At 38.4% G+C, this 16,039-nt stretch overlaps 1 long non-coding RNA gene across 1 annotated transcript in view; it reads right to left on the bottom strand.

The window, feature by feature from the left end:
- Positions 1 to 15,776, bottom strand: part of LOC144994076 (uncharacterized) — a 36,186-nt gene extending 20,410 nt beyond the window's left edge. Inside the window, exon 1 of the long non-coding RNA XR_013657461.1 lies at positions 15,447 to 15,776. This is a non-coding gene — a long non-coding RNA (uncharacterized LOC144994076). The remainder of the gene's footprint in view (positions 1 to 15,446) is intronic.
- Between the last annotated feature and the right edge of the window lie 263 nt (positions 15,777 to 16,039).

The raw sequence follows: 16,039 nt of genomic DNA, 5'->3' as shown, positions 1-16,039 counted from the left end.
GCAGCAAGAAACGTTAACCTTGGTGATTCAAAGCTGAACTTGGCAACAGTTTGAGCTTGAATCGAACAGCATAATTTTTCATCAGTCAACGCTTGCAGATGTAGAGTTGGTTGTTCTTTTTCTTTTCTTTCTAATTGAAATATGGCTCTTGCACACTCCATTTACAAAGTGTAAAATGTCCCAGCGCTGGGAGTTGCTGGAATGTGCACAAATTGCATAAACAAATTACAAACACTTGCGTGTCTCTGTGTTGTGTGTGTTTCTCTTTCCTGCAATTTTGATGATCAGCACTTTTACTATATAAAGGCCCGTCGCTCCAATATGTAAATATGTGAGAAAACCGTTCTTTCTTTTCAGCCACAGCTGTTACAACACAAGAAAAAATAAAAGCACCCCCCTCTGTGTCTAGCATGCAACCCAGTCCTCTCATCCATTTTTCTTTGTTCTTTCTATACACCCATCAGACATTTACGTAATCTACATTTAAACTGCACATCTTTAAATGGAACTTAAATTTCATAGTAGGGACACTAATGTTGTATTTTACAAGGTTTTGTAAGTCTTTTTGTTTTGGTTACACTCAGTTTCTGAACATTGTTCACTTCATTTGTGGTCTGTATGTAGAAACGGCTGTGGTGTTAGAGTTCTCTCTCTGGTTTGCTTCCTTTAGAAACAGTAGAAACATGTCAAGATGATTTTTAGCAGTTTAGAAAAAAAAAGATCCATCAGTTTGTTGGCATGGGTTTAGAACTTGAAAGGCTGGACTAATTTTAAAGATAAGACAGAGGCTAAGCGTTTAAGAATACACTGTCTAGCCATTTTGGTTGGACTCCTGCCATTCCTTTAAACTGGATTGGCTAAAGTGTTTATAAAAAGAATTAGAGCTGATCTTAAGAAAAAGTTTCACCATTTGCATAGGCAATTAAGAAAAGAGAATATTTATCAGCTATTATCTGGACTGAAAAAAACACCGTCTGCATTTACTGCAGCTGTGACGACAGCGATGGAGCAGTGACATCTACCTTATTGCTAACAAGTCGGTGCTAACATCCACATAATTTTAGATGGTGAACTTGTTAAAAAATGCTGGAGGCTGCAGAGGTCTTATTCCCCCAAAAGCCACCGGCCTTTGCCAACACGAGTCTGTCAAGGATTACGATTGTAGATACAACATTTCTGAGGAGACTTGGCCAGTCAAATGAAGGAATCCAGTCATTTAGTGCATTAGAGGTGCTGAAGAGACTGTCAGAGCGGAGTTTCTTGAGTTGGTTCCTATGATGGACAGAAAAGCTGATGATGTAGTCAGCTTTCTAGTTACTGTCCTGGACAATGTTGGGGTGAACTGGTCTTGTGATGTCAGTCTGGTGGCGCCCCATCAAAGGTCAGGAAGAATCCAGGCGTTGCCACAAAATTCAGGCAACAAACCAGGAAAATATTTTTGGACATTTCATTGTGTTTTGCACACTTGAACGACAGTGAAATGTGTTGTTGCAAAGGATCTGAATCCTAATATTGATGGCCGGGTGAGTTTCAGGAGAGAAAGGGAGGTTAACTCCAAATTCTTGTTATATTCACAAATGTTTGCAAGTTTAATTTAGTTTAATTTGTCATTGATTTGCACATTTACAGTTTAGGCAGGGTGTTTCATTTTTTTTCTGTAGCGTCCTCTTGAGTTTATTATTGGGATTGCTTCAGTGTTCGATGTAAAGTATTCAGTCTGTATGAAATTGAATAAACCATTTTTTTTAAGTAAAATGCCTTTTATTTGAGATACCTTGGCCTCTGTGAATCAATGTTTGACAATAAGTGATTAAGCTACTATGTTGTATGTGGCATTTTTTCTAACTAAGAAGAAACAAAAAATAAAACAAAGCTACAGATAACCAGCTGACCATTGGTTCTTTTGCTTTTATGTCTGGTACAGCCCACTTGAGATCAGACTAGTTGAATGTGGCTCCCGAACCAAAATGAGTTTGACACCCCTGTCTTAAAGAGTTAATCAAGAACAAAATAGCAATGCTCATTGAGAAAGTTTGAAGAAGTTTAACTCTTCAGTAATACGTTTTGCTGTTAAGGTCCGTCAGACATCTAATTCTTTGACTGTGTAAACCTCTGTGCATCAGTGCACACCCACGTGAAGAAAAGCGATTTTCCTCCGCGACACAGTGAGAGGCGGAACACCCTTGCATTAGAGGGCTCGGCATCCCTTAAAAAACTATTGTGGACAACCATACCACTCCAAATGCCCCTACAATTGAAAGGGTGGGGAGAAGCCGTGGGGGTGGGGGAAGAATTCCAATTCGGCCTTTACTCCAGTCTGTGACTCATGGTCTAAGTGTCTGGCAAGTGCCATATTGACCAGGATCCCTGGCTGTTTTGATAAACATTCCATAAACATAGCCCTACTAGCTAAGTTAAATTAAGGCCCATGCACGTGACGCTAAACAAAACTCTAAATGATTTCGGAATGTGTGTGTTTTCGGGTCATTTGTGGTCATTTTAAGTCTAGCCAAACACGCAGAGGCACAGACACCAATTACAGGCACAAGTGTTTGTGCCTCCCCCCTGCTGAAAAGGCAAAATGTTCACCTTTTATAGAGTCGTCTGCCAGAGTGAAATAGCAGAGGTTTGCTTTCAAAAGCAAAAGTATCACACACAGCTGACCAAAGGAGAGACGCAGGAGAATAACCAAAAGACGAATGAAAACAAATGTAGATCAAGCAGAATCACGCTCAGTCTGCAAAATGGATGTGTTTTCATGTGTATTTTATTGTTTTAGATTATGATAATTTTTTAGGTAACTGTGAAACTTATAATAGATGTTGATGCCAACATAATAGTGCAGAATAAGGGAGTGGAAAGGATTATAAAATAAACTATTTCATCCAATTATAAACAATCCCAGTGTTCCGTCTTTAAAAGTTGGGTTGAGATTTAGTAGTAGTCTGAAATACAGAAAAAGCAGCACTGATGGACCAGTGTTATGATTATCCTCCCTTATGTGTATGCAAAAGGTACCCAGTAGAAAGTTCAGTACAGATGGAAGCACTGGCAAGAGAGCGAAAACAACCCATCAGCTTCACACTTTAAAAAGACACTTTAAAACAGGGAACACTTGGGATTCAAACAAGACTTTAAAGTAGTACTCTGATGGTAAGCAAATCAGTCATTTGTCGCACCAGCATCACTTTCTTGTCGCCGAAGAACTAAAAAAGAAAAATACAAAATTTAAGAAAAGAAAGGTTAAAAAAAAGAAAAAGCAAATAAAACCTACAAAAAACCACTTAACCTTCGAAAAAAAAAAGGAAAGCTGAACAATGCACTGGAGTTCTTGTCCTCAGATTCGTGTTAGTGCAGTTTAGAGCATTTTGCTGACACCCTTTGAGGTTTATGATTTTCCATAAATAGATCCAATCTAGATATTTATTTTTGAATTAAAATTATAGAAACTGATACGACGGAGTTTTAGGGCCACGGTGAGGAAAAAAGATTCTGGCCAACGTGACGAGTTTTTCTCGTCATAACAAGATTAATGTCACCATGACGAGAAAAAACTCGTTGTGTCGAGATAAAAGTCGAAATAAAGTTTCGAGATTAAAGTCGCAATGTTGGCAGTCTTTCAGGAGGATTCAGTGTTATGTTATCTCGTAAATTTAAGAGATAAAAACTCGTAAATTTATGAGAAAAAACTCATAAATTGACAAAATTTTAAGCCGTAAATTTATGAGAAAAAAAACTCGTAAATTTACGAGATTAAAGTAGAAGTGAGCATGCGGAGGAGCAGGTCAATGACACGCAGCAACAGAGCAGACCGACTAAACTTGGTGGAACAGGTGATCTGAATGTATTGATAACGTTCCAAATGTCTGGAAGCTCAATTGTTTGATTTATTAAAGTTTTAGTCATTGATGGGTGGTTTTGCAGGATCTCTGCAGCCCGATGAAGCCGTCGGTATCCCTGCAGCTTTCCACTTCAATCCTTTCTTCCTCCACCAAAGACCAGGGGCCTCATTTATAAACGTTGCGTACGCACAAAAGAAGGCGTACGCCACTCTCTACGCAATAGTTGAGATTTATAAAAAGCAAACTTGACGAGAAAATGTGCGGTCCTCCACGCAAGCTCTGACCCAGGCGTACGCACAAAAACGGGTGAAATGAGAAACGGCGACACCGTCGGCAGATGGAAGAAACACGTGAAAGTGAAAATGACAATCCTGCCTCTCATAAATAACATGAAGACTTCACAAAGCAAGTCTTACAATTAACAGCCTACACGAACACCCGTTTGATCGATTAGCAGTGAAACAAATAAAATAAAAATCAAACGAAAATTACAACAGAAATTCAAATGAACACATATTTGCAGAAAGAAAAATGAAATATATTCTGCAATATTGGCATGTTGTGCAATTCATCCTCATAAATAATATAGTTAACAGAACGAAATAATGTACAAAACTGATATTCTCGTTAATGTGTCCGTCTGGAGGAGCAGATATAGGTGCGGGCGTGTGGACGGACGGACAGATGTATTAATTGTCCATTGGGGAAAGGTGTTTTCATAGTAAAACATTTCTTCATAAGCTATGGAATTACGGTATTCATGCATATGCCTTTAGTTTGTTTTATTTTTGATAAAACAATGTATCGCGTATGTCTCAACCATTCATAAAGCAACATGAAATAACTTTTGCGCTGATCAGTTTCCCATTTCCACGTCGATTATTACCGACATCTGTAGCTTGTCAGATGGAGGGAAATAAAATGCCCCATCACAATGCGTAATGACGCACAATGGCTGATCTTGCGCTCTAGAAGATGTGGCAAATGGAAGAATTCGGAGTGAACGCATCTGTAGACAGCAAGAAGACGTGCTGGAAAACGAGGACGAGTGGCTTATGAGCCGGTTCCGACTTCCTCGAGCCGTCCTGTTGGATCTCTGCTGGCTTTTGGGCAGAGGAGCACTCGGAGGAACTACGCGTGTCACCCGGTGCATCTGGCGCTCCGGTCCCCCCCCCCCCCCCCCGATGGAGCGCTAGAAGTTTTTTCGCCTCGACTTTGATGTCCGACCATTACTTTTTTATTTCGGCCACGGTCCGAGGTTGTGAGGCTCAAGCATTTTCGCCGTCTTCCACCGTTTGCCACTCAAGGGCCTTTTTGGCATTAGTAATGCCCACACTGTGCCCTCCAAACAACATTTTTCTCCTCTATTCCACCTCGCCAACGATAACTTCTACTTCACATTGAGTGAAGTTACGTTTTTTTCATTTCCTCTCGGTGTGTGCCATGGTTTCGCAATCAATGAATATTCATTTGTGGGCGTTTCACGGACTATTTATGGGCAACTATGGGCGTGTCATAAAGCCGCAAAAGCTGCGCTGCATTTAGAATTGGTTGTGATTTATTAAGGGAAAGATGCGTAGGATGTGCGTGCGCACGGTTTTATAAATCCGAATATTTCTGTGCGTACGCACGTCCTATGTTTCATCCGTAGGCCACTTCTGACGCAAATCCTACGCAAAGTTTTATAAATGAGGCCCCAGATCTCTACGTCTGTGTGACGCTTCCATCAAAAGGAGGAGCACTTTTTTTTGGCATTTTCAATGTTTTAATGCTAATATAACGTACTATTTTCATTCATCTTTGTTGTTTTATGCTGAAACGGGACGCTTCATCTGCAGGAGTGGGCGTATGTAACACGGTTTACTTCCGCATTGGTGTTCGGATGACAGGTTCATGACGTAAAGTGACAGATGAACGTCAGGTTTTGTGAATGAAAAGGAGAATACAGTCTGCAGCGGTTTTCTACACCCAAACGTTTCTCTGAGCTCCTTATTTTACATATGAAAAATTCGGAAAGCCGACTACACTGACAATAATCTGATTTTGAGTCATCAAAAGGTTCAGAATCTCTTTGTTTTAAACCTATAGTAATCCTGAAATAAAGCTTCACAAAAGGCTCCACACATATCATCTTCAAGCTAGGCACCGATAAACAGAGAACTTCGGTGTTTTCTCCTTGTTAATGTACGACTTTTTTCTTGAAGATTTACGAAATTTTAAGTCGTAAATTTATGAGGTAAAAACTCGTAAATTTACGACTTTTTATCTCCTACATTTACGAAACTTTATTTCGACTTTTATCAACACGACGAGTTTTTTCTCGAAACTTTGTGTCGAGTTTTTTCTTGTCATGGCGACATTAATCTCGTCTGGACGAGAAAAAACTCGTCACGTTGGCCAGAATTTTTTTTTCCTCACCGTGGCCCTAAAACTCCGTCGTAAACTGATTATATCCTTCCCGATCAATTTTTACCAACATATCTTGTTTGTATGTTTAGTTTTACCAATTTATGATACTGTCTTACCTAGATTGATTTTTTGGATATGTTCAATCTTCAATCAATCTTGCAAAAAAAGAAAAATTATACGTAATTTGGCATGAGGTTTGTGAAAATCTAGAAAAACAATGTCAAATGGTGGTATACAAATTGTACCCACTGTTAAAAATGTATCATTTGATTTAGCACTAATTTATTAATATTTTCTGCTATTTTAAACATTGACTAGGAGATTTTAAAGTAACAGATTAAATCAATGTCTTTGTTGTCTTTGTTTTTATAGATTATATCAAAGCATACTAAAAATAATAAACCCCTGTATGTGTGTGTGTGTGTGTGTGTGGGGGGGGGGGGGGGTTGCACAAGTGTGCTGAGTCACATATCGTACCAGAAGATGTCAAGTAAAATTTTTAAAGTCTCTGTTCATTTGCTTTTTCCCCCCTTTTTAGGCAAAGAACCTTTTCGAGACCCCAAGCCTGGTTAAATGTCAACATCTGATTACATTTCACCGGAATGACATATGTGCTGAATGTGCAGATGTGTCACAAAGTAAAACATCTGCCATAAAACTGACAGGAGAGGAAAAAGAGAGCAGGACCCTGTTGACCTCAACTCACATTACTTAAAGAGCACCTGAAGTCTTTGGTCTGAACACTCAAGCTTGAAGGCTTCTTTCTTGGTGCCAAGGAGGTGAACTTGTGTCCTTGTCAGCTGCTGAAACGTGTATCTATGCCTGACCACCAAATGACAGAGTTCAGAGTCCAAATGAGAAAGTAACTGAGCTGTGTTTTTACGGGCTGCCTGATACCTTTGTCCTCAGTAACAGTTTAGAGTGGCACTAAGTGGCTCTATTTCCATTCCAAGTAATTATAGACCACTTATTTCTGTGTGTTCACATAATTAAAGACAATGAGGATGCAAATTGAGGAAGATTCTCATCCACTCCCAAGGCAGGACTTGAACATCTTGGTTAGAGAGGCATGTTTCACATAAGACAGGAAAGAAACACTTGTCAGTGTTTAAGGCCAAAATAGACAAATTGATAGCCTTTAAACGCAAGAGCTCATTTAATGCTTTATTTAAATAAATACATCCCTTTTTGAGAATCCCTAGTGCTTTATTTAAAATGAACATCTAAATCTGTGAAAGAAAGTAACATTTTTCTTTTGAAGTGAAAACCACTGTCTTTCCTTTGAACTTTTAATTCTATCAGTAAAATTAAAAATAAAACACAAGACCAAAAAAAAAAGCCAAATGCACAGCTCTAATTATGATGACAACAGGAAATGTAAATCCTCAAGCATCTGTTTTGGTTTTAAGGATCTTCTTCCTACACATTGTGTTTTGATCATCACAATATTACTACGAAAAAAGTTGTGTGGCAGTGTGGCAGAATTTATGAAAGTTGGTTTTAGTTTGTTACCATTTTTTTGTTTCTTAACTTGACTACTGTCAGGTTGATGAGCAAATAAATAATTTATTGTTAAATGGCATTTTTTTAAATTAAATTTTTGTCAGTTAACAGTGGTGGACAAAATTGTTGGTACCCCTCAGTTAAAGAAAGAAAATACACAATGCTCACTGAAATGACTTGAAACGTTCAAAAGTAACAATAAATTAAAATGTTTTGAAAATTAAATAATCAAAATCAGCCATTACTTTTGAGTTGTTGATCAACAGAATTATTCAATAAAACAAACTAATGAAATAGGGCTGGACAAAAATGATGGTACTCCATAAAAGGCTGAGAACTAATTGCCCAGGGGGTCATGATGAACTCAGGTATGTCCTTTAATTGACCTCACAGCTGTTTTCAAACCCATAATCAGTCAGTCTGCATACTTAAAGGGAGACAAATACTCATGTTGCTGTTTTGTGAAAAGGTGTGGACCACACTGAACATGGACAACAGAAAAGCGAAGGAGAGAATTGTCCCAGGAAATTAGAAACAAAATTATAGACAAACATGGTAAAGGTAAAGGCTATAAAACCATCTCTAAGCGGCTTGAAGTTCCTGTGACGACAGTGCCACATATTATTCAGAAGTTTAAGACCCACGGGACAGTAGCCAACCTCCCTGGACGTGGCCGGAAGAGGAAAATTGATGACAAATTGAGGAGACGGATAGTTGGAACTGTATCCAAAGAGCCCAGAACAACCTCCAAAGACATTAAAGGTGAACTCCTAGATCAAGGTACATAAGTGTAACAACGCACCATTCCTCGTTGTTTGAGCCAGAGTGGACTTCATGGGAGACGACCAAGGAGGACACCACTATTGAAAGGAAATCATAAAAAATGCATGTTGACAAGCCACAAAGCTTCTGGGAAAATGTCCTTTGGACAGATGAGATAAAACTGGAGCTTTTTGGTAACGAACATCAGCTCTATGTTTGTAGACTCAAAAATGAAGCATACAACCAAAAGAACACTGTCCCTACTGTGAAACATGGAGGAGGCTCAGTTCTTTTTGGGGGCTGCTTTGCTGCATCTGGCATAGTGAAGTGAAGTGGTGCAAGGTCAAATGAAATCTCAAGATTATCAAGGCATTCTGGATAGAAACGTGCTGCCTAGTGTCAGAAAGCTTGGTCTCAGTCTCAGGTCATGGGTCTTCCAACAGGACAACGATCCAAAACACACAGCCAAAAAACCCCCAAGAATGGCTTAGAGAAAAGTGTTGGACTATTCTGGAGTGGCCCTCTATGAGCCCAGATCTGAATCCCATTGAACATCTATGGAAGGAGCTGAAACATGCCATTTGGAGAAGACACCCGTCAAACCTGAGACAACTGGAGCAGTTTGCTCATGAGGAGTGGGCCAAAATACTTGTCGACAGGTGCAGAAGGCTCATTGACAAATACAGAAACCGTTTAATTGCACTGATTGCCTCAAAAGATTGTGCAACAAAATATTAAGTTATGGGTACCATCATTTTTGTCCAGCCCTATTTCATTAGTTTGTTTTTTTAAATAATTCTGTTAATCAACAACTCAAAAGTAATGGCTGATTTTGATTATTTAATTTTCAATCAATTTAAAATTATTGTTGCTTTCGAACGTTTGACGTCATTTCAGTGAGCATTGTGGACTTTCTTTAACTGAGGGGTACCAACAATTTTGTCCACCACTGTAGAAAAGAATCTAAAGAGGACCACCGACACAAGGAGGAACTGAACTTTTTAGACTTTGTTTCTTTGAAACAAACTATTGCTTCATCTTCTGGACAAAAACCAACAGTAAAAGGTGAATTTTCTCTATGATGATATCGCTTTCCTTTGCCGCTAAAGCCAAAGTTGCTGCAAGCTCTGTATCTGTTACCATGACAACGCGTCGCACCTCATATCAAATTGTCCGCATTTTGTGAAGACTAAAAATAACAAGATTAAAGTACTAATAAGAGCACTTCGTTGTCAAAAGGTATTCACTTTATGGCAATATTGGGATTATTATTTTTTTTTTAAAGATAATGTAAGTTGGAAGCACTTATGATTTACGAGTGATGGTGTTGCATGGTGCCCCTACACAACATTTAACTGAACGTGTGAACGCATGGGTGTGCACATGATACGCAAGTGTCTGTTCAAATACATAACAAAAACTGGCTTCTACTGTGATCACAATGCACTAAAGCCTTGCTAGAAGCAGCAAAAATCTCTGTGGTACAACAATAAAGTACGTTTGTGCAATTATGCTATTACTGCAATTAGTTTGAAAGCCTAAAAAGCACCGCTGTACTCTAAATCAGCAGTTTTAACTCCCTATGTTTGCCTTGAGTGACTGCAGGTTGTCATCCCATTGTGGCTTTCTTTGTTTTTTCAGACCTGTTTGGCTTAAAGGCAACAAAATTCTGCATAGTAGAATAGCTGTAGGTGGGAGAGGATAAGAGATATTCTTTAACTACAGCACTGCCATGATGGAGTCTTTACTTCAGTACCCTGTCTGTGCTGCATACTGATTTCATTCAGCAAACCTTCATGTTAACTTCCTTTAGTGATTTTAGTTGTGGCAAAAAGTCAGGAACCAATGTCAAACTGTATGTATGCTTATTTTTTGTGAAAATAGGACATTATTCAGGCACACAGTTGCTATCCTTTCTGCAATTTATATCTTTTCCTAACATGAAAACCTCTCAGGCAGTGTATTTTTTGCAATGAAAGTGGGCTGTACCCATTGTTGCCACAATTAAACAAAAAAAAAACAATATGAGGGAAAAGAGGCCACTCTGTCTGAGTTATAAAAAATGAGAACAATCAGACAAGCATTACCAATCACAAGGTCACTTATTTGTTTCTTCTCCCTCAGTGTGTTTGTGTGGCAGTGTGAGAGTAGGCCTGAGGTCAAAGCTCAGAGCACTGACATTGGAAGAGCACATGGAAAACATTCAGCAATCTGGTAATCTGAGACTAAATATGGGGTCAATCTTTTAATAGTCACGGAGGTAAAAACCATCTCTTTTACCCCTGGGATGGCCAGAAATATACAAATGTGGATAAAAGCACACACATATACACACCAGTGTCTACACACATACATGTGTTAGTGATCTGGACCCCCAATTATCTGAGAATGAGGGTTGAAGGAAGGGGAGGGTGAAATTGGATGAGAGATTTCCCTGATTTAGGGGAAATAGGAAACAGGCTGGAACCAGTGTCACTGTTTAGCCTTAAACACACAGAAACACATACGCCCACATTACATTTCTATTAGATTAGAAATGTAATATGTGAGCTGAATCACAACTTGGTGCAGATTTGTCCTTTCCACCCCCTGCATGCCAATGTCGCTCCATCTGAAATTTCCCTTTCGAATCTGATCTGCAATGAGTTTTTATGCATCCAAGATTTTGGGAAGAGGACTCATTCAAAAACGAGAATAAAGTTGACCAAAAAACGGAGCTTGTCCTTTAAAGGACAATACAAATTCAGCTTAGCAAGCTTATCATTAAACCTGCGTTCTTAGTAACTGTTTGGAGGTCATTTGCTCACTTTTGCTCTGCAGTGTTTTTTCAAGAGACCCACTCCAATGAAAAGTATTTCTCTTGGTGTTTTTATTATGCTCTTGTGGCATCTTGCTGATGACGGAAGACATTTATGAAGAAAACTAAGCTTTAAATTGCATTTTTCTAAGTATCCCTTTATTTAAATTGTTGCGAATCAGGAAGATACAAAAAATGCTGTTTGAAAAAGATTGAAATTGTTACGTTGAAAATATGTTGGGTTGGCCACAAGCTCCCTGCTCCATTCCATTCTGAAGCATCCACTTGCAGACAAATAGATCTGTGAACGTCTCTGTTTTCCTTGTCTGATCTGGCATCTGGCTCCAAACTGAATGGCTGGATAGCTCCAATATAGCTCGCCATTTTTGCTGCTTCTGTAATGTTCTGTTGGGGTTGTGAGGGGCTGTAAGGTAGCAGGAGAGTATAACAACTGGATAATGGGAAACGAGAACAGGATTACTCCACGCTGACAGTCCCACCCACAACTCAGAGGTGAATTTCTAATGAACTCCTGCCGCTCTGCAGAAACTATGTCCTTGAAAACGACACAGTTTTTTTTTTATTTTGCATAAAAACATCGTAAACATATTAAAAAGACTGCTGAGAAGGCTTTTTAAAACAGATCAAAAGATGATTGGAGCAGGACTTTAAATAGGTTGTGTTCGATTTCACTCACTCTTAGTCCACTAAAGGGTGTTTGCCATTTTTTTAGGAGTGTCTGAATCAACAATTCAAAAATCCAGTGCCCTGGAAATTTTCCCAGAAGTCTCAGAAAAATATGGAAGCGATTGTGTAGCATAAATAAAAAGAAAAAGTCAAAACCAGAAATACTTTTTCAGTTTCAAAATGAAGCTGCATTTTTTGACTCAAAATTAAAATGAAAAAGCAATCCACCAAAATGCTTTTTCATTTCTTTCCTCAACACTGCTTATTCTGTCACTTAATTAAAACTATAATAAAAATTATATTTGACATTTCATTTTCAAAATGTTCTCTGGTAAATGTGTAGCAAAATTCATTTAGAAATGTCTAATTTGACAATTAAAATGGATTAATAGAAATGCTTTTTAATTTTCAAAATGAAGCTGCATCAAATGTCTAAAAATTAAAATGAAAAACCAATACTTCAAAATGCTTTTTTTCTTTTGTACTTCAACACAGCTTTTTATGTCATTTAATTAAAATGATAATGAAAATGGTATTTGACATTTCATTTTCAAAAAGGTCTCTGGTAAATGTGTAGCAAAATTTATTTAGAAATGTCTTATTTGACAATTAAAATGGATTAAAAGAAATGCTTTTTAATTTTCAAAATGTAACTGCATCAAATGACTCAAAATTAAAATGAAAAAGCAATATTTCAAAATGCTTTTTCATTTTATACTTAAATCCGCTTATTGTGTGTCATAATTAAAACGAAAATGCAAAGAGGGAATTGCATTTGCATTTTCACATCCACCCTACAAAATTTGTAGCAAAATTCATTAACAGTGAGCATTAGCAGAGGGGAGGCGGGGCGATGACGTCACTGCTTTCTCCGTTTGTCGGACACACAAGGAGCAGACTGTGTTAGCGGCAGAGAAGACGGCTTTGAGTTGGTTGTGAACTTCTGATGAGTTTACACAGTTTCTCAGGACTACATAGCAGCATGTTCGCCTTTTGCAGTCCTCATTCTGACGCACCGTGGACAAGCTTTTTTTCTTGGGACCGCCAGCTGCCTTCGCATACAGCAGAGCGCGAAACTCCCGATCATGATCGCTGACGGCGGAAGTACTGCGACGATCTGAGAAACCATCATATGAATTTCTGTTTCCAGTGGTGTCCAGAACAAAAATAAAGACTGATGTAATTCCCACATATTTACAAATTTATTTGCAGCTTCGCGCTGAATTTGCTGTTTGATGACAGCTGGAGCCCCATCAACAGATAGCAGATTTCAACGTGGTAAACGTTTGCTGGTACTTGGACCAAAAACACTCACTCAGCGCGAAGCTGCAGGAGACTACCTTCTAAATGTGCTTTTATTACAGTTATGATTATATTTAAGGGCCTGCTCGATCATATGTTCTTAAATCGGTGCGGTCAGACGACGCTGAAGTTGGCTTGCGATTCACAGCTTCTCATTCGCGAGGGCACTAAAGGAACATTCTGCTGCATTTTTCACATTAAGATCACCTAAAACCGGGTCCTGTTCACAAACCGCTGGACCTGGACTGCTCAAACCTGGATTCATGGATCTTAATACGAAAAATGCAGTGGAATGTTCCTTTAATGCCCTCGCGAATCAGAAGCTGTGAAGCCAACTTCAGCGGCCGGACACACGGAGAAAGCAGTGACGTCATCGCCCCGCCTGCTCGCTGGAAATGCTTTTTAGAAATGATTATTGAGGCAAGATTCGCAGGGTGGATGTGAAAATGCAAATGCAATCCCCTCTTTGCATTTCCGTTTTAATTATGACACAAAATAAGCGGTTTTAAGAAGAAAAGGAAGAAACATTTTGAAGTATTGGTTTTTCATTTTAATTTTGAGTCATTTGATGCAGTTACATTTTGAAAATTAAAAAGCATTTCTATTAATCCATTTTAATTGTCAAATTAGACAGTTTCTAAATGAATTGTGCTAGACATTTACCAGAGAACATTTTGAAAATGAAATGTCAAATACTATTTTAATTATCAGTTTAATTAAGTGACAGAATAAGCAGTGTTGAGGAAGGAAATGAAAAAGCATTTTGGTGGATTGCTTTTTCATTTTATTTTTGAGTCAAAAATGCAGCTTCATTTTGAAAATGAAAAAGCATTCCTGGTTTTGACTTTTCTTTTTATTTATGCTACACAATCGCTTCCATAGAAATACTTGTGTGGATTGATGCTCATTACATTGATGAATATATACCACAATACATTGCTCTTGGACAATTATTTGTTGGAAAAATGTATGTACCTTTATTCTTTTATAAATCATCCACGTTTTCATCATCAGAACACAGTGGATATGTAAATGGTCTTCATAAAATGTATTAGGTTTTTGCTTTAGCAAATACCGGTAGGTGAAGAATTGCACAGTTCTGTCTTTTGGGGTTAAGGAGTAGGGAGAGAATTGGACATGGCTATAGTTTTTTTCCTCACTAGAGGAACACCAACAATCCATGTTGCTACTGCAGTATTACAGAGAAATGAAAAAGAAAAGGTCTCTCAAAGAGGCCAAATTGGGTTTTTGGCTAATTTTCATCTTTTATAACTTCATAAGCAACACTTTTTACTTGGTTACACAAATGTAGCGTAAGTTGATCTCTTTTGTTCCTTCCTTGTTTCACCCAGCTAGCACTAACAGTTTGCAGTGGTTCCCCTGACTGAAGCCAGGATTTTTTTTTTTTTTTTATTTAGACAGGCCTAACACTGACTGTATTTTAATTGGCTGAAAGTTCAGAAGTGGGATCTGACCTCTTCTTTGTGCAAAGATATACAAACAAGTGGAAAAGACTCCTAATCACTCATTAAACGTTCTGTATTTTCAAGTAACAGACTTTCTTCCCGCCAGTTAGAACTAAAAGAAATTAAATTGTTCTTAGTTTTAGCCCAGCAAGAACATGAAAGAACTTGCTGGATGCACACAAACTGCAGTTCTCTGATGTGTTCAACCACCCACTTGATTATGGTGCATGACATTTGACCAGAGCTTTTTGTAAGGGGCAGCAGGAATGTTGACATCAGACTGGGTTTTTCCAAAAATGCTTTGACTGAAAGTGGGTCTACAGCCCATGAAAATGTTTGTGAAGCTAAAAAAAGAGAGAAAGGAAAAAAAACACTGATGCAAACAGAACAGGAGAGCTTTTGTAAATGTCACCAAGCACACGTTTTTGTCTTCCTAATATTTCTGGAACTAATACTAGGACTCTGTGCCCTTCTGTGATTTTTTTATAACATTTACAGTATTAAGACAGAAATTGAATCAGCAACAGACCTTCAGCAGGACAAACCCTCACTCATGTTGAAAAACATTTTACATTTAAATGTGCTTTTTCCTCAATCTAAAGTAAAACAAGCATCATTTTCTGCACACTTTAAACACACACTTTTACTGTTTCTTTCAAAAACTAAGAACACACTCACTGAGTTTTCCTTTGTGGTCGTGGTGAGGTTTATAAACGCAGCTGTCCTCCATGAAGTACCTAAATGAACCAAACCTTCCCAGCCGGATTCTGTCTGGGAATAACTGCATCCACCACTGCTTGGAACAAATTTGCCAAAAAAAATGAATAAGAACCTGCCATATCACCACATCACGGCCTAGATTCCACTTCTTGGTAAATTTAAGAAGTCTTGACAGAATGCAGCAAGATGGACAATAGTTTTATGGAAATATCACTCCACATAACTTCTCTGACTGAGTGCTGAGACAACCAAACCTGCTGCATGCTGTACTGCCCCTTGTGGCCTGGTTGTCTCATTACAGTTTATGACATTCTGACACCAGGGGTGGGAATTTCCTTGAAAACGTAGCTGATGAAATGAAATACTTGTATCAAAGAAGATAAAACAAGCAGGACATATGTACTTATGTACAGTTTGCAGTAACTTAAGGTGTCAAAACAAGTTCATTTAAGGCAGATGTAGGGAGATAATATATAACAAAATCCTGCCCAGAAACTCAGCAAAACTGGATTTTGACCTTTGGATCCTGTGCCTCAAAGGTAAGTTCATCT

Source organism: Oryzias latipes, chromosome 1 (genome assembly GCF_053564925.1).
Source record: "Oryzias latipes strain Hd-rR chromosome 1, Olatipes_Hd-rR_3.1".
Lineage (NCBI taxonomy): Eukaryota > Metazoa > Chordata > Actinopteri > Beloniformes > Adrianichthyidae > Oryzias > Oryzias latipes.
This window is presented reverse-complemented; position numbering and strand designations above follow the sequence as displayed.